Source organism: Takifugu flavidus, chromosome 4 (assembly GCF_003711565.1).
Source record: "Takifugu flavidus isolate HTHZ2018 chromosome 4, ASM371156v2, whole genome shotgun sequence".
NCBI lineage: Eukaryota > Metazoa > Chordata > Actinopteri > Tetraodontiformes > Tetraodontidae > Takifugu > Takifugu flavidus.
In genome coordinates, this window is record NC_079523.1 from 570,791 (window position 1) to 593,860 (window position 23,070).

General features: G+C 45.2%; 1 protein-coding gene and 1 long non-coding RNA gene across 2 annotated transcripts in view; both read left to right on the plus strand.

The window, feature by feature from the left end:
* The window catches only part of LOC130523864 (hemicentin-2-like), a 174,734-nt gene that overhangs the window by 79,022 nt on the left and 72,642 nt on the right, over positions 1 to 23,070 (plus strand). The gene's annotated exons all lie outside the window — the stretch shown is intronic.
* Positions 17,524 to 18,510, plus strand: LOC130523871 (uncharacterized). The gene is made up of 2 exons (XR_008950033.1): positions 17,524 to 18,155; positions 18,309 to 18,510. It is a non-coding gene; the product is annotated as an uncharacterized LOC130523871 (long non-coding RNA).

The following is a 23,070-nucleotide window of genomic DNA, read 5'->3' on the forward strand; positions in this document are numbered from 1 at the left end:
ACCCAGCTGGACGGCGAGCTCCTCATCGATCAGGCTGACATCAGCCCCGGAGTCTATGAAGGTGGCGAGGGTGTGAGAGCCCCCCGCCAACAGAAGCCGGACGTGAAACAATGGCCGTGGGCAGGGGGCAGAGTCTTGAGTCCGGCTAAGCAGTCCGCCCCTGTCTACTGCTGAGCCCTCTCCTTTTACTGGGCAATGAGAGACAAAGTGCCCAGCCTGTCCGCAGTAGAGACAGAGGTTCCCCTGTCGTCGTCGCTCTCGCTCCGCAGGAGTCAGGCTGGTGCGTCTCACCTGCATGGGTTCGGCCCCCCCAGATGCGGGCCCTGTGAGAAGGTTGGAGGCGGCTGGAGATCCTCGCAGGCGGGCAGACGACCGGTGCTCCGCCTCTCCCTGGCGTAGCTCTCTTCTCCTTGCCTGGACGCGCCTGTCCAGCCTTGAAGTCAGGTTGATGAGTCCATCAAGGGAGGGCGGAAGATCAAAGGGAACCAACGCATCCTTTATATATGGCGCTAGCCCATTGAGGAAGGCGTCGCACTGGGCTGCTGGGTTCCAATCACTAAGCCGGGCCCGGGTACGGAAGTCGATAGCGTAGTCAGCAATGGACCGACTTCCCTGCTTCACGCTCATGAGTCCCCCGGTGGCATCCGGGCCCAGAGAAACAGGCCCAAAAACCTTACGAAGTTCCGCAGAGAAGGCCTGGAAAGAGGAACAGGCCGGTGTGCTCCTCTCCCACTCTGCCGTTCCCCACAGGCGTGCTCTGCCAGTCAGGTGATTGATGGTAAAGGCGACCCTCGCCGCCTCTGAGGCGAAGGTGTAGGGCTGCAGAGCGAACAGGATTGAACAGTTCGTGAGGAACGGATTGCAGCCCTCTGGGTCCCCAGAATAACGCTCTGGGGTTCCCACCCGGGGCTCTGGAGCAGTGCCTGGTGGGGGAGCAGGAACCGGAGGAGGAGGAGCTGGAGCGGCCGGTTGCGACACTGAGACCACCAGCTGTTGGACCTGGGAGGCTACTGACCTTAATGCCTGCTCTAGGGCCGATGCTGTCTCCCGAGCCTCCGCAGCATTGGAGGCTAGCTGGGCCTCGAATTGTTGGAGCCTTCCCTCCACTTGGTCCAAACGAGACTGAGGTGGTGACGAGTGTGCTGGGTCCATGTTTGGCCAGATTGTACTGTGACGGGTGCAGTTTAGGACCCAAAAGCAGCACTCTGGAAAGCTGGACCGTAGTAATGACTTTTATAACACACGGGCAAACAGGAACTCAGGCAGACCAGGAAACACAGGAAATAGTCCGTTCTTCTGGGCCCGCACAAAGTCTATGAGTTGCAGGCTCGGGGAGTGGGACGAGCAGCAGTGAAGTCGGGGCCAGGCGGAGAAGTCTAAACCAGGTGAACCGACAGGAACCAGAGACGCTGAGGCAGAAGTCGTAGTCAGGGGCAGAACGCTGGTAGGTTGTCCGGGGAACAGGCAAGGCAGGCAGAACGAAGACAGGCAGGGTCGGTAACGGGTAATCCGGCAGGGAAACAACGCTGGAAAGTCTTGCATGAGAGCAGAAGAACAATCTGGCACTGAGTGAGTGTGAGGCTGGAGAATATATACACTGGTAGGTGAGCTGATTGATGAGTGAGGGCAGGTGTGTGATCAGTGACTGAGAGCAGGTGTGTGATCAGTGACTGAGAGCAGGTGTGGTGATCAGAGGGTGTGATGTGAGCAGGGCAGTGGAAAAGTACTGGGACAGGAGGGAACTGGAGAAAAGGGGCTGTGACAGTCCTTCTTCTTGGGTGACCTCATCTTCTTCTTCCAGCCTCCTTGGTGTTGGTGCAGTCCTTCTTCTCCATTATCTTCCCCAGATGGCCAGATCAGAGGTCATATTCCTGCCAAGGAACTTATCAACACCAGTAAACTATGCTGTCACATTTTACGATGGGGGTCTACCACTTTCCGTCTGTCTCCTCCTGGCCCCAACCGTCCAAACAACATTCATGTCAAGGAAGGGTCAACTGACTTCCTTATGTTTATTCCTACTAAAGATTATATACTATCCCTAACTTCTAAACTAACTGTAACAGAAAACAAAAACATATAGCATAACACATGCTAACGAGATAAAAGATGCTAACAAGATATAATAATTCTCTTCACGACCTTATATGCTAATGCTAATTCTGGCACTACCCCTCTGAAAAATGATTAAAGGAAAGGCAGAAAATAGGACCTTTCTGAACAGGTAGGAGGCAGAATGTCTGTTTAGATCTGTAGACGGACCCGTCTGTCTTGTATGTGGAGCCAATATTCATCACAAGGAGAACAACAACCGATAACACTATAAAACACAACACCAAGACAAGCACAAACACCTGGAAATGACTCAAAGGCACCAGGAAGTAGAGATGAAAAGGCATCACATTTACATTACATTAACTTACAATGGCAAAAGATTACTGTTGGAATTTAAAAGAGAAGAAATGAATGCCAGTGATCTCCCGTCGTGTTCGTGATGAGAACAAAACAGATAAAACTGATATTTAGACTTTTACAGCAGCTTTAGGACGAGATGAGAGATTGATAAAGACCCTGAATGGTTTAGAGCCCTTATTAGGCTGATCTTTGGTGTCTGACGGACTTTATCCCAACTATAAACCGATAAAAGCTTTAAATCCACGTCCGCGCTGACAACAGCGCCCCCTGCTGGCCAAAGCCTCCGCTGCACCACAGAGGTGAAAGGTGCAGAAACACGATGTGTTTAGATGTATAGATGAGTAGATGAATAGATTTGTAGGAGTGTAGATGTGTAGATGAGTAGATGTATAGATTTGTAGGAGTGTAGATGTATAGATGAGTAGATGTATAGATTTGTAGGAGTGTAGATGTGTAGATGAGTAGATGTATAGATTTGTAGGAGTGTAGATGTGTAGATGAGTAGATGTATAGATTTGTAGGAGTGTAGATGTATAGATGAGTAGATGTATAGATTTGTAGGAGTGTAGATGTGTAGATGAGTAGATGTATAGATTTGTAGGAGTGTAGATGTATAGATGTGTAGGTGGGTCCCCTGGACCTGGTCATAACCTACGGCCTGTCCGTAGGTGGGTCCCCTGGACCTGGTCATGACCTATGGCCTGTCCGTGGGTGGGTCCCCTGTTGTGGATCTGGCCATATCTGACCACTTTTGTGTGTTTTTTAACATCACCAGTTTTAACCAGCAGGGGGCCCCTGTGGGAACGGTGAGGAGACGCTACCTGACTCCTGAAGTGGCTGCAAATTTTATCCAGATCTTACAGAGCACTCCTGCAGAAATGTTACCAGCATCGTGTTTTATTGTTGACACTTTTAATAAATTAAAGTCAACGCTGGACTCTGTGGCTCCACTCTTCACAAAAACTGTAAGAACAAAACGTGCACCACCGTGGAGAAATGAAGAAATTAGAAAACTGAAAAGAACCTGCAGGAGTGCTGAGAGGAGGTGGAGGAAATCCAAACTGACCATTCACAAAGAAATATTTTATCAACACCTCAAAACCTACAACAACACAATCAAGCAAGCAAGAACTTCTCATTTCAAAAAACTAATCTAAACAATAAAAACAACCCCAAATTTCTATTCCACACAATTGAGCTTTTAACCAACGGTAATTTTAACAGGTGTCCCACAACAACGACTGACACCCTCTGGGAGACCTTTGCAGACCACTTCAGGAGTAAAATCGATGATATTAGATCCAGTCTTTTATCCCAACAAATGTTAATCACCAACACTCCTGGATCGTTGCATCACCTGAGGAGACACTGGAGAGTTTTGTCCTGGTTGATGCGAGGACACTTGGTCGAGTTTTCTCCCCAGTGAGGCCCACAACCGGCCTTTTAGACCCAATTCCCACACCGTCTTTTAAAACATTTTATGGAATCTTTGAGGAACATCTTCTATATATGGTGAATTGCTCTCTCCAGAAGGGGCTTCCCCACCTCCTCTGGTGGTGAAGCCCCTTCTGAAGAAGAGCAATCTAGACCCCAGCGTTTTAAATAACTATCGGCCTGTATCCAACTTACCGTTTTTAAGTAAAATCTTAGAAAAACTTTTTAACGTTATTAAACGTTTTTAACCAAGTGAATGATTTTTTAAACTCAAAGGACATTTTAGAGAGGCATCAGTCTGGTTTTAGGATGAACCACAGTACAGAGACAGCCATTTTAAAGATTTTAAATGACATCAGGTGCAACTTAGATAACAAAAAGCTCACGGTGTTGGTTCTGCTGGATCTGACCGCCGCCTTTGATACAGTCGACCACCATATTTTATTAAATAGACTGAAGAACGGTCAGAGGGCGGAAACGTTGAGTTCTGATGAGCCTGAATCACTAACGGTCATTTTATTCTGGTCCACACACACCACACACACACACACACCACACACACCACACACACACACACACACACACACCACACACACACAACACCACACAAAATATTTACTTTTATGTGGGGAACTCCTCAGAAAACAGAATTATAATATTTAATCGTGGGATTATTAAAGATTAATGAACACATTCAAACTAAAACTTAATTTTGAGCAACAAACAAAGATGAAAAGACGTCAAACAGATTAAAGTGTCGTCCAGTGAGTGATGCTGATAGACTGTTGCTATGGCACAGGCCGTCATGATGCTGTTGCTGACAGGTTGTTTTAATGACTGATGATGATGATGATGAAGAAACAACAGTGGTGTTTATGGTGGTGCTGCAGCAACTGATTAAACCAGGAATTAATCAGGAAACTCAGCCTGGTTTTAAACTCTGAAATGGTTAAATTCACATTTCAGAGGAAATGAAGAGAAGATGAAAACAGAGAGAAAGAAACGGAGACGACTCGTCCTCTTTAACTCCTCCCTCTCTTTCAGGGTCGACCACGGGCGTGCTCGTTAGAGTTATTGGTCTAGTTGGATTTATTGTCGGTCTGCTGTTGTTGCCATCGCAGCCGTCGTTGTTTACTTCAAGTTGAAGGCTGATAAAGGTAATTATTAATGAAATAGTGTAAATGTTTAATGGTGAAATATTTGTAATGATCAGAGCACCTACGTGATGTTTGATGGTTGAGGCTGGAAGCTGCTGGAATCATTCTCTCCTGTCTTTTGGTGAACTGGCAGCAGCTTCTAACCAGTCCACCACTGACGCCTGCACACCTGATCCAGAGGAGCGGTTTGGGTTGTCTGGAGAACCAGGCACCTGGGTCTGATTGACGGGTCCGATTGTCCACCACAGGTTCTGTTGGTTACGGATGTATTTGAACGCTCCGCAGCAGCCGGAGCTGATGTTGTTGTAATCATTCCTGAAACATTCCATTTCATATTCCCAGCTCTCAGCCACTGATGGCTGCACCCCCCTGGGCCAGAGCTCCTTTTGAAATGAGTCCAACTTCACCTCATGTCTGACTTCAAACATTCTGGAATTTTACAGGAGTGTAAACTGGAGATTTTGGTCATGTGACAGGAAACGGGAAGCTTTTATTTACGGATCTGACGCAGGAATAAACAGCTAATTTGTACTTTAAACGGCTTCAGCTGGGACTCAGGGCACTGTTACTTATTGTTTTTGTCTGTTGCTACTTTATTTTCATGGTTAAAACTTGAATGATTTGTTATCGTAATTTGAGGGAAACGTGGGTCCGTTCATGATTGGCTCCGTTTTACTGCCCCCTGCTGTCGGTGTTCAGAATTGTTCGGTTCAAACTGTTCATATAGCAATGCTGTAAGCGCTTATTATCACTCCTGACCAGAACCCTGACCTGCTTTAACTGATGTTCTATCACCTCAGGATAGCAGGGGACACCTGACCATCCTGTGACACTCCATCCCCCATTTTCTTATATGTTCCTTTTGTATATATCATGCTTTGTTTTATATCATGTGATGCTTACGCATACGTTTACTGTACCCTTACATGTTTGTGTGCTAGTATAAAATAAACTGTTCAAGGCTCACACGCTGTAGCTACACTGCAGACGTGTGGTTGCCCTCGCAGCAAGTAAACTGAAGCTTCCGTCTCGTTCCTCTGAAGGCAACAGCGCGGGAGGGGAACTGATCCCTTTCTTTCTCCCCCACATAAAATTTCGTCCTTCGAGCCCGATCTCTTTTGAGATCACAAACCCGAGGGCGCGATCCTGAAGACATCATCCAACGCCAGCAACGACACCGAAGACTCGTGAGGACGGATAAGAGAAAGACCTGAGGACGTGAATTCGTTCCAGGCGGTTAGAACTGTTCCCAGTGCTGGATGGTGACCGACGGACGCATCTCCTCGCAACAAATTGTTGCCTCAGAGGGTGAGACCTGGTTAGACTTAGCCATTAATTAAGTAGGTTACAACTTAGTCGTAATTAAGTTAAGAAAATAGGAAATTGTGTTTGTGTGTGAATGGAGGACTAAGCCATTGAAAGAGTTGATAGGATAACTCTGCTAGCCCTGTGTTTTATTCTTTTGCTCGAAGAAAACGAAGTACTGGTGATCAGAGGACAAAAGGATGGGTTTCCGCCCCTGAAAACTGGCACCGCTGTGTGAGTAGCGCACAGTAGAAGGGCGTGTCTGTGTCCTTCCTCCGATTTGTGTACCAGAGAGTTTTCTGAGAGACCCCAGTAGTGAGAAGTTAAAATGCCACTGTTTATGGAGGGTTGTGTGACGGGGTCAGGAACAATAAGTCAAGAAGGTGGAGAAGAAAGTTTAATTTTTCAGGAAAACTCTGCACTGCAGACATACTGGAGTTACAGGCACATCTGAAACTCGAGTTGTTAAGTATAGACAAAAAGAAGGAGAAGCATGACAAGCGCAAGGCAGAGTATAAATTGTCTGAGAAATGGTTGGAACAAAGTACCCTCAGACAAGGAGAGGAAAGAAAAGGCTCAGAACAGAAAGGAGAAAACAGCAGCAGCCCTGATACGCCCAGAAGATGAGACGCTGCTAAAAGGCGCCCCCCTGCTCCGGAGCCACAGCCCCCAGAGGCAGCGGCAGAGGAGGCCAGCACGGAGGTGCTGATGCACGCTTTTATCTCTTGTGGTCTAGATTATTGTAATGCCCTGCTCTCTGGTCTTCAAAAAAGAGCATCATAAACCTACAATTATTACAAAACACTCAGCTGCACGGGGCTGACGAGGACCAGAGGGCGGGAGCACATCACACCGGTTTTAGAATCGCTGCATTGGCTACCCGTGCGTTTCAGGATCGATTTTAAGGTTCTTTTACTAGTTTTTAAATGTCTTAATGGTCTTGGCCCGACTTATTTATCCGACCTGCTTTTATTCTATCAACCCTCGCGGACTCTGAGGTCCTCCGGCACCGGCCTTTTAACCATCCCACATGTAAGCTCTAAAACGCACGGGGAAGCGGCCTTCAGTTATTCTGGTCCCCGACTGTGGAACAGCCTGCCGGAGAACCTCAGGGCCGCAGAGACTGCTGAGGTTTTTAAAAAGAGGCTCAAGACACACCTTTTTTAATCAAGCCTTTAATTGATTTTCTGATTATTTAAATTTATTTTATGTCTTATCCTTATTTTACTTGACACTTTTACTGTTTTACTCCCTCAGTTCTTAGTCTCTCAGTTTTTAGTCTTTACACCTTTCATCCCATTTACTGTTTTAGTCTGTTTTAGTCTTAGTACTGTTTTACTCCCTCAGTTCTTATTCCCAGTTTTTAGTCTTTACACCTTTTATCCCATTTACTGTTTTAGTCTGTTGTAGTCTTAGTACTGTTTTACTACTCCAATTCTTAGTTCCTCAGCTTTTAGCTTTTATACCTTTTATCCCATTTACTGTTTCAGTCCTTCGGTTTTTAGCTCCAGTGTCTCCTCATGGTGTTTCCTCATGGGGGCCTGCCAGGCTGGAGATGTTTTCCGGTCTACCGCTGGAGGTGCTGTCCCATTGTCGACCATGGACTGGGTGTTAGGGGGCTCTGTGCTTTGGTATGGAGCCTCCGGACTGTCCGGGTCGGGGTGGTCTTTGTGGCGGTACCACCTGTGGTCACGGACCGTGACCTCCCTTGGCCTGGTGGGCCTCCAAGGTGGCGTCTCCTTCGCCTCAGGTCTCGGTGCCCAGCCATGTCTCAGCTTGCCTATGTGTGTGGGTGTGTGTGTAAGTGTGTTTTATGCATGTGTGTGTCTCTGTCCTTTTCTTAATTCTGTTGTTCTCTTTGCTGTTTTTATCCTTTGTGAGGCACTTTGTGCTACCTAGCGTATGAAAAGTGCCATATAAATAAAGATTGAAGAGAATGCACCACTTCCGGAGCAAATGGAGCTTATCGCACCTCCCCATGCACAAGATCCCCCACAAATAACAGAAGGAAATGCAGCAAAGAAAGGAGCTAAACCCAAACCACAGCCGGCCTCCACTCTTCAACCCTCCTACCCCCTCCATCTCTGTCTAATTTGAAAAGAGACAAGAAGTGCGAGAAAAGCAAAACAAGATAATTTTATCCCTCATTGCCTTGGAGCAACATAAAAAAACTATTCACCCGTTCACAGATGTTTGCCCCATGGTAGAAGTAGCACACCCAATGCAAAATTTCCCAGACGCGTCAGAAAGATGATGAAACCCATCAGAGCACCTTGACCGCCTGAAACCCATTTTTAGACAGAATTCAGGAATCCCTTGTAATGATGATGAAGCCGGACCCTATCAGCAACAGCTGAAGCGGGCCTTTGTAGGTGGTCTCACTTCCCCAATCAAAAAATATGCAGACAAACATTGGATCCAATTACAAAGTTCCTTCTGGGCTGTGGTCCACCTCACCCACAGATGTGGGACTAGTCAAAGACTAGCCCCCTACCGAGTTAAACTGAAATCTGAGTACCAATAGTGCGTCAGTACCTGTTAAGAAAAGAAACAGAGAAAGGAATTCAGCCAGCGATATAAGACATGTTGAAATCAGGAATATTGATTGAAGCCCCAGACGCAGTATGCAACACCCCATGTTTTCCTGGAGAAAAGGCACACACAGGAAAGTGGAGAATGGTCCAAGATTTAGGCCATTGAATGACCTTGTGGAACATGCCAGTACCCATGTTCCAAATCCACACAATTTGTTAAACTCACTCACACCAGATAAGAAATGTTTGGGGATCGAGACGGGCCGTTGGCATTTTACACCAAAAGACTGGACCCAGTAGCAGAGGATTCCCGCTCTGCTTACGGCCTGTGCTGCTGCAGCAGAAGCTGTGAAAAGCTGAACTAGTGCTGAGACCACTCACACTAAAAGTCCCACGTTCGGTTTCACTGATACTGTTCCAGACCTCACTCCCCTTTTTGACACATGCGAGACCTTAATCTGGCCTCACTGTTGTTGTCACAACCCAACATCACGTTGCAGAAATGTGGACCTTTGAACCCTGGAACCAAGGTCTGACATTTCTCAGAGCCCATTACAGCACTCAACAGTAGCGTTTGTTGATGGCTCCGCCTCAAAAGACGAGAAAGGGCGGAACCGAGTAGGCTATGCTGTAACCACGTCAGATGCAGTGTTAGAAGCTAAAGCACTTCCATCTTCCTGCTCAGCACAAGTGGCAGAACTGTCTGCAGTTCTGAGAGCGTGCCAGAGGTATGAAGGATAGGAACTAACTATTTACACTGACAGTCAGTATGTTTTTGGAGCAATACACCATTTTGCAAAGATATGGCAAAACAGAGGGTTCCAGAGGTCACAAGGTCAAACCCTTACACATGTAGCACTTCTGCAGCGACTGCTGGATGCAGCCCAGCTTCCTTCTGCACTAGCAGTTTGCAAATGTCGTGCACACCAAAAAGAGGAAACAACTTTGCGGACCAAACCGCAAAGAGGGCTGCAAAAGGACCTAAATAAGTGTGAAGCGCAGAGGTGTTTCTAGTAGACTTAGACATTTTGAACGACTCACAAGGTTCAGTGTCACACGCAGAACTGAAACAGTGGATAAATAGAGGATCTCAGAAAAGTGATGGCCTCTAGAAAAGTGACGGCAAACCGATCCTTCCAAAAAGCCTGTACAAAACAGCAGCATTAGTGAGCCATGGGCTGACCCATGTCTCAAGAGGAGGGATGGTACATAGAGTCAACCAACACTTCTACACCATCAAGTGTTCAGATTTTGCTCAAAACTATTGCAGATCATGCATAATCTGTTGCAAACACAATGCACAAGGAAACATGAGACCAACGAGAGGCAAGTTTCCTGCACCACAACATCCATTCCAGGAAATAAACATGGATTTTATTGAACTATCATTATCACAAGGATGCAAGTATTGCCTAGTGATAATAGATACATTTTCCAAATGGGTAGAAATCTATCCTGCAAAACGCAATGATGCAATCACAGTGGCGAAAAGCCTTTGCAAACATTACATTCCTACCTATGGCATACCTCAGACCGTAAGATCAGACAATGGAAGCCATTTTGTGAATGAAGTGATGAACCTTTGCTCCACAACGCTGGGGTTCAAGCTGAAAATCACTGTGCATACCCACCCCCAGAGTGCAGGACTAGTAGAAAGGACAAATGGAACCATAAAGAACAGACTGAAGAAAACCATGGAAGAAACAGGGAGAGCATGGCCAGACTGTCTATCTCTGGTAAAGCTCTGGATGAGGATTACCCCTACACAATCAGGCTAACAGCTAACACGTTCGAGATGCAGTGCATGGCCGACCTTTCCCTCTTCAATAATATAAATATCAAAAGCAAACCATGTGACCACCCTAGCAGAGTGGATGAGAAAACTGCTAAATAGCAAAGAAGCTCAAATGTCTAGTAGTCGTCTGCCGATAACCTCTGCTTCTGTCCCCACAGACGAACCTCAAGCCTGGTGACTGGGTCCTGATCAAGGTCCTGCAAAGGAAGAACTGGAGCTCTCCGCGCTGGGAGGGGCCCTACCAGGTTCTCCTGACCACTCCTACTGCAGTAAAGATCGCTGAGAGACCATCTTGGATCCACAAAAGTCACTCCAAGGCCATCGAACCCCTGCCAGACCCGTCTCTCTCACCAGGTGAAGAAATCAGCAGAACCACTCTCAATTTTAGCATGGGTCTGGTTCAGGTGGTCCTGGGAGCAATCCTGCTGCTTCTGGGAGCAGCCCCATTCACAGAGCTCTCACCAACCAGCGAGGGACGAGTAGAGGAGGGGACCCCACCGACAGCCCAACGAGAAAAACGCAACACCGGAGGAGTCACAGATCGTACTCAGTGCAGCAATGGCACAGCTCACTCCTCTATTCTACGGATATGTGTAGCTTCCAACAACAAGACCACAGTTCTTTTCCCATGGACAGGACTGCAGAGGGGGGAGAGAACGCAGTACAATACGGGAACAATTATCCTTGATACTTGACCAATGATCAGCTGGACACCAGCTGGGGAACACTGACAGCGGACCCACCAGGACAAGACTGGTCCTCCTACTCAACGTCCAAGGCCGCCAGACACCAACGACCACTATTCTCAGTAAAGGGGACATCTGCGGGCCTTATAGTTGAAGTTGACTTAAGCCAGAATAAAACCCTAAATCCCAGTGGTCTAGTGGGAGGGTGCTGGGGTTTCTTGGCCTGGGCATGGTCCGCTGGGCAAGATCCTCACTTCTATTTCCAGTTATGTCAACTGCCAAGCGTTAACGGCAGAGCAAGCAAAGCTCAGATGTCCAGAGCTATAATTTGGAAGAAAACACATCAACAGATGATTTGTTCCAAGTTCTTACTGAATTTCTGCAGATGTGAACAACTGGCTTTAATGGCAGAACAAGCAGCAAATGCATCTAAAACGGACTGTGTAGTGTGTTTAGCCCCCAGACCAATTCTCAGAGTTACACCAAGCATGGTGCCTCCAAATTGTATTATTGAGCTAATGATGAAAATTAACCCTAATGATGCCTGCAGCAACTGGATCAGTTTTTTCCCACTAACTACTGCAGAGAAAAGAAAACTAATCTTTTCTAACAAGGTTGCCATTGGTAACTTCTCTTGCATAACCCTTACAGGTGACGGGGACAGAATAGGCCAGTTAGAGGAATCCTGGTGTGCGACCACAATGGATTTGGACGTCACAACACATCATGTTGTGTTGCGCAACAACATCTGGTGGTGGTGCGGGGATGAAAGGCTGTTTGATGCCCTACCTAAGAGACGCACAGGCTTATGCGCCTTAGCCACTTTACTAATGCCTGTTTCTGTATTCCCCATGTCTACCTCTGAGCTGGCAATGCAGTTCAGTCCAACTGCAGCCAGCCATCTGCACAGAAGCAAGAGATTCACATGGCAATCTGAGAACGATCCCACCTACATAGATGCTATTGGTATTCCAAGAGGTGTCCCTGATGAGTATAAATTAACTAATCAGGTAGCAGCAGGGTTTGAAAATTTCCCATTGATTTCAGCACTATTTCCAGTAACCCCAAACAAGAATGTGGATAGGATCAACTATATCCACGACAATGTGCAACGATCAGGTAACTGGACACAAAGTGGGTTTGAAGCTGTTCATAGCCAGCTCTCTGCTACCTCCCTCTTAGCATTTCAGAATAGGATCGCGGTTGACATGCTGTTGGCTGAGAAGGGAAGAGTGTGCGCTCTGTTTGGAGAACATTGCTGCACATTCATTCCTAACAACACCGCCTCAGATGGAAGCCTCACCCAAGCCATAGAGGGCCTCCGGATCCTGAACGGAAAGATGAAAGATCACTCTGGAGTTGACGCCTCTATGGGATAATTGGATGAATGTTTTTGGACAATACAAGATGTTGGTAACATCAGTGTTAACCTTCTTAGCAATTTTGTCTGCAATGTTGACACTGTGTGGTTGTTGTTGTATCCCCTGCATACGTCCTCTTGTTAAGCGTTTAATAACCACAGCTATCTCACCAGTAACCACACAATTGGCCCAGCTATCCTCTACTCGACAAGGCTGGTGATGAGAAAGAAGAGGAAGATGCTGAATACCACTGGCCAGATCTTTTCCCATACCCAATTGAATGTGATTCTGATTGCTGAAGACTAGATTGAATGTGATTTTAATTGTTAAAATCTGAAGATTGATTCCAATCTGCTAATGTTTTCCAACAGTAAAGAACCGGTTCTCGACACGAGTAGTGAAATTCTGATGCTTTATGAAGTAGTGTGCAGAAAATGCTTTTCAAAATGTAAACTATGGATGTTTCTGCTCAGTTCCTGATAAAGAGGAGGGAATGTTCGGTTCAAACTGTTCATATAGCAATGCTGTGAGCGCTTATTATCACTCCTGACCAGAACCCTGACCTGCTTTAACTGATGTTCTATCACCTCAGGATAGCAGGGGGCAACCTGACCATCCTGTGACACTCCATCCCCCATTTTCTTATATGTTCCTTTTGTATATATCATGCTTTGTTTTATCATGTGACGCTTATGCTTTATCATGTGATGCTTATGCATACGTTTACTGTACCCTTACATGTTTGTGTGCTAGTATAAAATAAACTGTTCAAGGCTCACACGCTGTAGCTACACTGCAGACGTGTGGTTGCCCTCGCAGCAAGTAAACTGAAGCTTCCGTCTCGTTCCTCTGAAGGCAACAGCGCGGGAGGGGAACTGATCCCTTTCTCCCTAACAAGAATTACTGGGGAAATGCAGCTAATATGAAAATGATCTATTTTAGTTTTTACTTTATTTAGTCAGTGGCTGTACTTTTTGCTTTTTAAAATACATTTTTACTGTTTACTTTTTACCATAAAAGTCTACACTGGTTAATTTTATTATGTCTATTCAACAGTCAACTGGACTGTTTTTGTTCTCTTTTGAATATGTCACCTTCTATCCAGAAGGCTTCTTCAGAAATTCTTTTAAAATAGAGAATTCTGTTGTTTACTTATTTTTTGAATCTTCTTAATTTGAATATTTATTTTTCAGTTTGTTTGAGAAGACGAATTAATTACAGTTTGAAAGAAACTGAAGCCTTAAATACCAAGATTGTGCACCTGTCACAGCTGCGGGTCGCTTCGCCCGCGCACCTGTTGTGCATCAGGACTCTAATGAGCCCCCTTCTCAATCCCGGAGGCCCACCTGCTCCCTGCCGGATCGTTATTCCTGTTCAGGTGACTTTCCAGCCTATTCCTGTTTGCCTGCCTGCCCGGTTCCGACCTTGCCTGTTCCTGACTATTCTGTTCTGCCTGCTCCCCGGTGAATCCTGTCTGTTGTCTGTTTCTGACAATAAAGCGGTGTTCAGCCGAACTCTGCTGTCGCATTTGGGTTCTCGTCTGGTCCGTGACAGAACCTAAAAGTGTCTAAAAGTGTCCCCCGCTGCTGCTTGGTTCCACAACACGCAGCACGTTCAGTTCCAAACTTTGAAGATGAGTTCAGACGTTTGTGTTGGAAGTGTTTGTGTACCTTTACGAAATCTGCAGAACTCGATCCAGTCGGTCAGAGACCGAGTCAAAGGTAAAGATCACTTCAGACGGATCTAGAAATGGCAGCTAGCTAACGCTCCTCAACGAGCTACTGGCCTGATGTGTCGCTCAAGTGAAGATAAAATCGTGACCGTCGCCAATAAAACAACACTCAAACCTTCATTTAAACCCAAGGTAGTTTTCTCTGTCAACTGGACTGGGTTTCTTCTCTTGAAGACGTTTCGCCTTCTATCCAGAAGGCTTCTTCAGTTCTGAAGTTTTCATTTAAACCGTTTTAATATATCACATATCTCAGACAGTACAGAGATTTAAAGGCTTCAGTGATCCTCTTAGTTGGTGCCCAGATGTGAGTGGTGAAAGATGCAATTTGAGGAAATGGAGGCGCACGCACGTGCGCGCGCACACACCCTCCCACACACACACACACGATGCCAGAATTGTCCTCCTCCTGGACTCTTGATCTGCTCCTCTTTCAACACTTGTTTCATTTGTTAATTACAATATTTAAATATCAGCCAACACTGATGAGAACACGTTCTTGATGACTTCCCCACGTTGCCATGACAACCATAAATGAGGCAATTCTAAGACCATAATTGTTTTCCTGTTTTGTGTACTTAAACTTGTATTAAACTCTAAACTTTTGGCTTCCTGTAATTAAATTTACCATTTCTAAATATAATTGATCATCTAACACATTTTAAAATAATGTTGTGGCGGACACACAGGGGTGTATCTCACACCCAGGTGATGCATGGGGTGATGGACATGGTGAACTGTGAACTTCCCTCATTAGAGTTGTGATTCGAGCCAACGTTCCTCTTCTGGTGCCAAGTAGCCTGTGCAGTTTATCCTCAATTGTTTTCTCAGTTAACTTGACTGTTCGTTTAGATTCTATTTCCTTACATATCCGGCCCCTAACTGGGTTAACTGTAAGATTACACAATTATCAATTTAACTCAAAACTAAGAGCCATCAAATTAAAACTATTAACAGAATAGAAATAATCTTTCTTAACTAAAATAAATCTTTTCTTACATATTGTCCATTGTGTTTACATGGCTTCCTGCAAAAGGCATAACTTCTGCACAGACCTCTCCAGGGTGCTGTTTTTGTCTGCAACTTCACACGACGTACAGTGTGAGAAGAATTATTGTTATTGTTGTTATTAGTATTATCTTTAAATGCTATGATATGTAGATTTTGAGTGTTTGAGGAATGTTGACAGCAAAAGAAGAACATGAGAGTGTTTTGTAAAAGTACTGATGCTGCTTACAACCAAGCCCAGCATCCAGATGTATCCTGTTGGTCAAGATAAGAGAAGTTTGTTAAGATAGGAGAGGACAATGAGATATGAGATCTTGTTTGGACACCCATTCTGTTTGCTCCAATAAAAGAGAGCGAGCAGCAGACGAACAGAGTTGACAGAGGAAGCTTGAACTGCTGCTCAGCTCTCCCTAGCAAGGAACTCCTGTTGTTTGTGTGGTTGATCTGAGTCTAGTGAACGAACAGCGCGGGTGATCAAAACTTCACCCTTACAACAGTTCCACTGGAATCAGGGAAAGTTTGTACTATTCTTCCCATGATCCACGTGCTTCGTGGGGATGAACTGTCCACTACTAGCACCAGTTTCTTCCTGAGGTCCTCCGTACAGAACGTGGCTGTACTCCCGGGATCCATAAAGGCATATGTCTCTATGGACCTTCCACTGTTGCGGGACTTCACCTTTACAGGAACCACGGGTAACAAGCAGTCCGTTTCTCCGGCCCCAGTGTATCCACACACCTCTTGCTTGGCTGAACCTGGAACTACAGACATCTCTTTATTCTGAGTATTACCCTGATTGGTCTCAGATGTGGTGTTCCTAGTCTCCTCATTCTGATGAAGAATGTCTGGGTGTCTCCGTGAACACTGTTTACATATTATTTTCTTCTTACAGTTCTGGCTAATATGCCCCCGTCTTAAACACCCGAAACACAATCCCTTCGTTTTCAATACATCAAGACGTTCCTTGTTTGGTACATCCTTGATCTTGCTACAAGATTCCAAAGTGTGATTCCCTTGACAAAATAAACATGGTGTTTCAAAAGCCTTTCCTGTTTTGGCTGAGTTTCTTTCTTTCAGTGTTGTAGCTGCACTCTTCTTTCCTGTTGTCATATTAGTTGCGAAGCTACTTCCTTTTGATACACTCTTGACCACTTTCTCATTTTCTTTGCCTTTTCCTGCTGTAGATGTGTTTTTGCCCTGTAGGTCACCAAAAAGTGGATCCGAGATTACTTTAGACTGCATCTAGTTCCAGTCTCTCTTTCACAGCCTTAATACGCGCTTCCTCCATTTCCAGCTCATGTTTCTTTTGCAAAACTACACCACGTTCCACTAAACCACAGAGCTTGGCTTCTTCAAGAGCACAAACTGATGAATGAGTAGACATGACAGTTGAACGCACCGCACGGGAACCATTCTTGTTTATAGGCTGGTTGGAATTTATCCCCACTTGTGATACACCATCTTCAGGCCCAATCTCTTCCTGTTCTTGGTCTGTGGGCGGAAGCTTGAAATCTCCTGCTCCATCCATTTTTCAGTTTCTTCAGTAAACTCACTGATGACCATCATTTTGGGCTCAAACCAGTTCTTAATATCAGCCTCCTTCTCATCTTCAGACAAAAGACCTCCTATTTGCCTATTTATCTCTTTAAAGTCCAGCACACTGGCGTTGAACTTATCCTGCATTATTTCTTGCACTGTTGGCAGATTACCAGCTTCAGTGCTCGGACTGTGAACTTCCCTCATTAGAGTTGTGATTCGAGCCAACGTTCCTCTTCTGGTTCCAAGTAGCCTGTGCAGTTTATCCTCAATTGCTTTCTCAGTTAACTTGACTGTTTTACTCCCTCAGTTCTTAGTTTCTCAGTTTTTAGCTTTTATACCTTTTATCCCATTTACTGTTTCAGTCCTTCAGTTTTTAGCTCCAGTGTTTCCTCATGGTGTTTCCTCATGGTGTTTCCTCATAGTGTTTCCTCATGGTGTTTCCTCATGGTGTTTCCTCATGGTGTCTCCTCATGGTGTTTCCTCATGGTGTTTCCTCATGGTGTCTCCTCATGGTGTCTCCTCATGGTGTCTCCTCATGGTGTTTCCTCATGGTTGTTTCCTCATGGTGTTTCCTCATGGGGCCTGCCAGGCTGGGAGATGTTTCCGGTCTACCGCTGGGGGTGCTGTCCCGTGGACAGCTCTGGCCTGGGGGGTTAGGGGGCTCTGTGCCTTGGTGTGGAGCCTCCGGTCTGTCCGGGTCGGGCTGGTCTTTGTGGCGGTACCACCTGTGGCCACGGACCGTGACCTCCCTCGGCCTGGTGGGCCTCCAAAGGTGGCGTCTCCTTCGCCTCAGGTCTCGGTGCCCAGCCATGTCTGAGGTTGTTTGTGTGTGTGGGTGTGTGTGTGTGTCCTTTTTCTTGATTCTCTTGTTTCTCTTTGTTGTTTTGATCCTCTGTGAGGCACTTTGTGCTGCCCAGTGTATGAAAAGTGCCATATAAATAAAGATTGAATTGAATTGAATTGAATTGTAGATGTATAGATGAGTAGATTTATAGATGAGTAGAAGTAAATATATAAATGTATAGATGTGTAGATGAGTGTCGCAGGTCAAATGTTCTGGACCAGGTTCTTCTCCCGCCCGATTGTTTCTGTTCCTGCAGATGATTCCATCCTAACTCGACCCCGCAGGAGGATCCACCTGTTATCTGACCCCTGAGGCTAAACTGGGACCAGTCATTACTAATTCGGACAGGTGAGCAGCTCAATCCTGGCTTCGCTGATCTGTCCTGTTATAGATGATTTATTACACGTGGGACCGGCGCAGAAACGCTGACATGATTGTTACTGGAATTTTCTGTTTACTGTAATCTGATCTGAACCGGGTCCAAATGTGTGACATCATCAGGGTGTGGAGGAAGTTCAGGAGCCTGAAGAACTGTGGAGGTGAGGAGAAGGTTCCTCCCCATGATGAGTTCCTCTGTCTGCTCAGGAGGAACTGACAGAGTTTTAATGTCCCATCACAGAATTGTGAAGAAACGACGCAACCAGAGAGGAGGAGGTTGAAGAAGTGGTGAATCTGCAACAATAAAACCCAGATTACAGTTTGATTGAAGCCTCATTTTCTTTGATGATGGTGAATTTCATCACTTCCGCTTTGAATATCGGGAACCGGAGACTTCGGACTCGCTTCTATTGCGGCGGAGAGCGGAAATGCTCCGGACCAATCAGGTGTGAGAGGAGGCACGAGGCCCCTTAAAGCGCCGCCGTCGGTGGCGGTGACCTCACTCTTCCAACACCATGCACGAGCTGTGGGTCTCGTGCCTCCTCTTCTGCTTCGCTGTGACGTCGGCAGGTGAGAAACCCACCGTGGAGGCGGCTTTGATAGATTATTGATGATTGATTATTGTTGGCGCTTGTGGCGCAGTCATTGCGAGGAATAATTTGCGTTATTAGTATTCTGGACGGAGGAAGAAATCACACCTATCACTCGGTCATCATTGGACCGGAACTAACACAAAACTTTATTGACAAATCCACATTTATACAGAACAGTGCAGTGACGTATGAGATCACATGTCAAAACCCCCACTTGATCTCGAACTATACAGACTATGCAGCTTATAAACAACTTCTATTCTTACATACATTTTTTTCACCAATATAAATGTATGTGTCTATAGCTTTACACACCGAACAGATATTTAACACATTTCTCCATCCTGAACTTTGTCATCGGTTTGGTCATGATATCGGCGACCATATTCTCTGTGCGACAATATTTGATTGTTATCTTTCCATCACAGAGCTGAGCGAACAAAATGATAACGAATGTCAATATGTTTGCTCCTTTGACGGCTCACTGGATCTTTGGAAAGAGCAATTGTTCCTTGGTTGTCTACAAAGATGGTAACTGGTGTCAACATACACTCATTTTCTATTTCACTCATTAACTGTATCAGATACAGACTCTCCTGAGTGGTTGCAGCCAACGCCACATATTCAGCCTCACATGTTGATAAGGCAACAGTGACCTGTTTCTTAGATTTCCATGAAATAGTCGGTCCGCTGTCAGTTAAGCTCACACAAAACCCTGTGGTGCTTCTCCTGTCATTCAAATCGGCTCCCCAATCAGAGTCGCTGGAGGCACTGATTTTTAGGTTTGTCTTCGATTTTCCATGACAAAGTTTGTGATCCATTGTTCCCTTCAAATATCTCAGTACATGTTTGGCAGTTAGCCAGTGTTTTTCATTTGGTTCAGATAAATGCTGTGATAATCTGCTCACTATCCAACATAAGTCAGGTCTTGTACATGTCATTATGTAAATAAGGCTTCCCGTCAATTCACGGTACATCCTTGCATCAACTGGATCAGCTTCACTGTGATGATCGAGCTTTTGTTCACATGGTGTAGGCCTTAATTTACAGTCAAACGTTCCAAATTTTTCCAGTACCTTACTGATATATTTGCTCTGGCTCATTTTTATAACTCCTTCACCCTGTTCAAAGTCAACGCCTAAAACAATGTCTTATTTTTCCGAGGTCTTTCATTTTGAATTTTGCAGCAAGTGTTTTCTTGGTATCGGATAGTAATTCATCATTAGTTGCAGCAATAATAAGGTCATCGACCCATATTATTAATATTGCTCTCTCTTTTCCTGCTTGCTTAGTGTACACACAATGGTCGGCTGGATATTGCACAAAACCATTTTTCCATAGGTGGTTACTTAGCATCAGGTTCCAATTCCTACCGGATTGCTTCAAGCCATACAGTGATTTGTTCAGTTTACACACGAGTCTTTCACCAATGTCTGAGCGTTGCTCAAAACCTTCGGGTTGTTCAATATACAGTTCACGATCGATGGGAGCATGTAGATATGCTGTCTTGACGTCCATCTGATGTACATTAAGATCATGTTGTGCTACCACTTGCATCAAAGCACGAATCAAAGTCAGATTTGCTGTTGGAGAGAAAGTTTCCTTGTAATCTACTCCCATCACTTGGTTATAACCTTTAGCAACATATCTTGCTTTGTAGGTCTTTGTTTCATCAGCACTATTTTTGATGGCATAGACCCACCTACCCCCCACTGCATGTTTACCTTCTGGTAGACAAGTCAATGTGACTGTATCATTTTCATTAAGAGAGTCTCTCTTCTTTCATAGCTTTAGCCCAAGCATCTGAGTTGGATGAACTAATAGCTTCTTTGAAGGTTTGGGGCACATCGTATGTTCTGTAACAATAGTCAATATCCTCTGTTAACATCTGGTCGCTTATTTCAGATACATAATCAGAGAGCTACAACGGTGGTTTTCTTTCTCTTTTAGGGTATCGAGACTCGCAACCTCCTCCCTCTATCTGAATTTGCTGTTCATCAGAAGTCTCTGTCAGAGAAATTTCTTTCTCTTCTTCCATTAAATCTGCACTTGGCATGGTAGACTCATCTCTTCTTCTGTCAACATCATCGCCAATTATTGTCAGATCAGTCTGGGTTTCTTGTTCAGCAACATTTCTTGTAGCAAACCTGACAAGTCGATGCTTCATTACTTTCTTTGTATCTGGGTAATAGACTAGATACGATGGACTATTTTTGTCGTATCCCACAAAAATTCCCTTATCACATCGTGAGTCTAATTTCTTTTTGTCATGTCTATATGCAAAGCATGTAGAACCAAAAATCCTCATCTTGGACAGGTTTGGTTTCTTTCCTGTCAACATGAAGAAAGGGGTTTGTTTCGTCCTGGTATTGAAACACCTGTTGCGTATCACCGCAGCAGTCACTACAGCGTACGTCCATAACTCTTTTGGTAGGTTGCTTTCTATGATCATGCACCTCGCCATGTCAAATAAGGTTCGCCAATTTCTCTCTGGTGCCGTTTTGATGTGGTGAATACGGTGCGGAGGACTCGTGTCTTATGCTGTTTTTGTTAAGCAAAGCTTGGAACTCTTTTCCTGTGAACTCTGTGCCGTTGTCTGTTCTAACACACTTCACATTTCCATAAGGAGCAACATCAGCAAAGATTTATCCACTTTACCCTTAATCTGCATTCCCTCTACGACATCCTGTAATTTACAAACATCTTCATAATTACAGTGCCGAGGATTCTGTGCCATGTCTGAATATCAGTACAACTGTTACAACTCATCAGTTACATCATTTACAGTATTCAAGTAATAGAGTCTGTTGTACTCTCTGATGTCAAACCTGGTCCCGCTCTTGTGGATGAGTTCACTGTGGCCTTCTCTAAAGTTGACTGAGGCTCCATTGGTCGTCGCCGCCTTTACGGAGAAAATGTCCTGTGGATACGTCGGAACGTAGAGCGCCTTCTTCAGCGTGGCTTTCATCCTCTTCCCCTCGCGATCCACCAGCGTCACCTCGGCGTCGCCTCTCCTCAGCGCCACACCGTTTGTTCTCGTGCCATCGGCCAGTTCAACTGTGTGATTTTGGGCCTGGAATGACTCATCACACTTAAGGAACTTTTGTACATCCGTTATTACATGCGAAGTCGCTCCAGTGTCGACCATGAGTCCCCTGTGCTTCAGGCCAAGTTGACATTCACTCACTTTAAATGCGTACGATTGTTCCTCACAGATGTCATCTGCTGCTTGTTTTATGTTATCCTTCTTTTTGCGTCGACACGATGCATCTTTGTGTGTCGAACTTTTACAATATCCACACCATTGTGTCTTCCTTTCTTGGCGCTCATTTGGACATACACGCGCCTTATGTCCTTTCTCGCCACACGTGTAACATGTAATCTCTGGACATGCATTTCTCTCTCTGCGTCTCCAATCTGAGACAGGTGCAGCCACTTTCATGATGTTGTCCTCAGAAACCGTGCGAAACTTTTCCGTGTCCTCAAAACTTCTTAGCTTTGTCTTGAAGTCGGAAAAAGTTAGAATATCATCTCCTTGAGTGATATGGATGGAAAATGGTTTATAGGCCTCAGGTAATCCTTTTAACACCATGGCAATCAAGAGCCCATCACTGAGGGTCTCGTTAGCATTTCTTAGAGCTGTTATTGCCGTCTCAGCCCGGATAATAGAGTCCGTGACACTTTCACTCACCGCTTTCTGCAGGGATGTTGGCTCGGTGTACAGGCTTATAATACGGGGTTTTCCTTTACCGGCATAATGATCCCTTAATATCTTAAGGGCTTTTCTCCCGTTGTCAGCCGCCTCTCTCATAATAAGGGACAAACTTTTATCGTCCAAAAACTGGATCATTTCGGCATACGACTCCTGGTTCTTCAGGATATCCGCCTCCACGTTGTCGGTGGCGGGTTCATTTAGAAGAGTTTCTTTTAGCCCCAGTAGCCGCATGTGTGCTAACAGCTTCGTCTCCCATAATTCGTAGTTTCGCTCGTCTCCGTCAAAACACAGTCTCACCCATCGGTTACCTACAGTGGTGGTCAAAAGTTTACATACACTTGTAAAGTGTAAAGAAGATAATGTCATGGCTGTCTTGAGTTTCCAGTTATTTCTACAACTCTGATTTTTCTCTGATATAGTGATTGGAACAGATCCTTCTTTGTCACAAAAACATTCATGAAGTTTGGTTCTTTTATGACTTTATTATGGGTAAACTGAAAGTGTGACCAAATCAGCTGGGTCAAAAATATACATACAGCAACATGAATGAGCAATTTTGGAGACTTAGAAAGTTGTG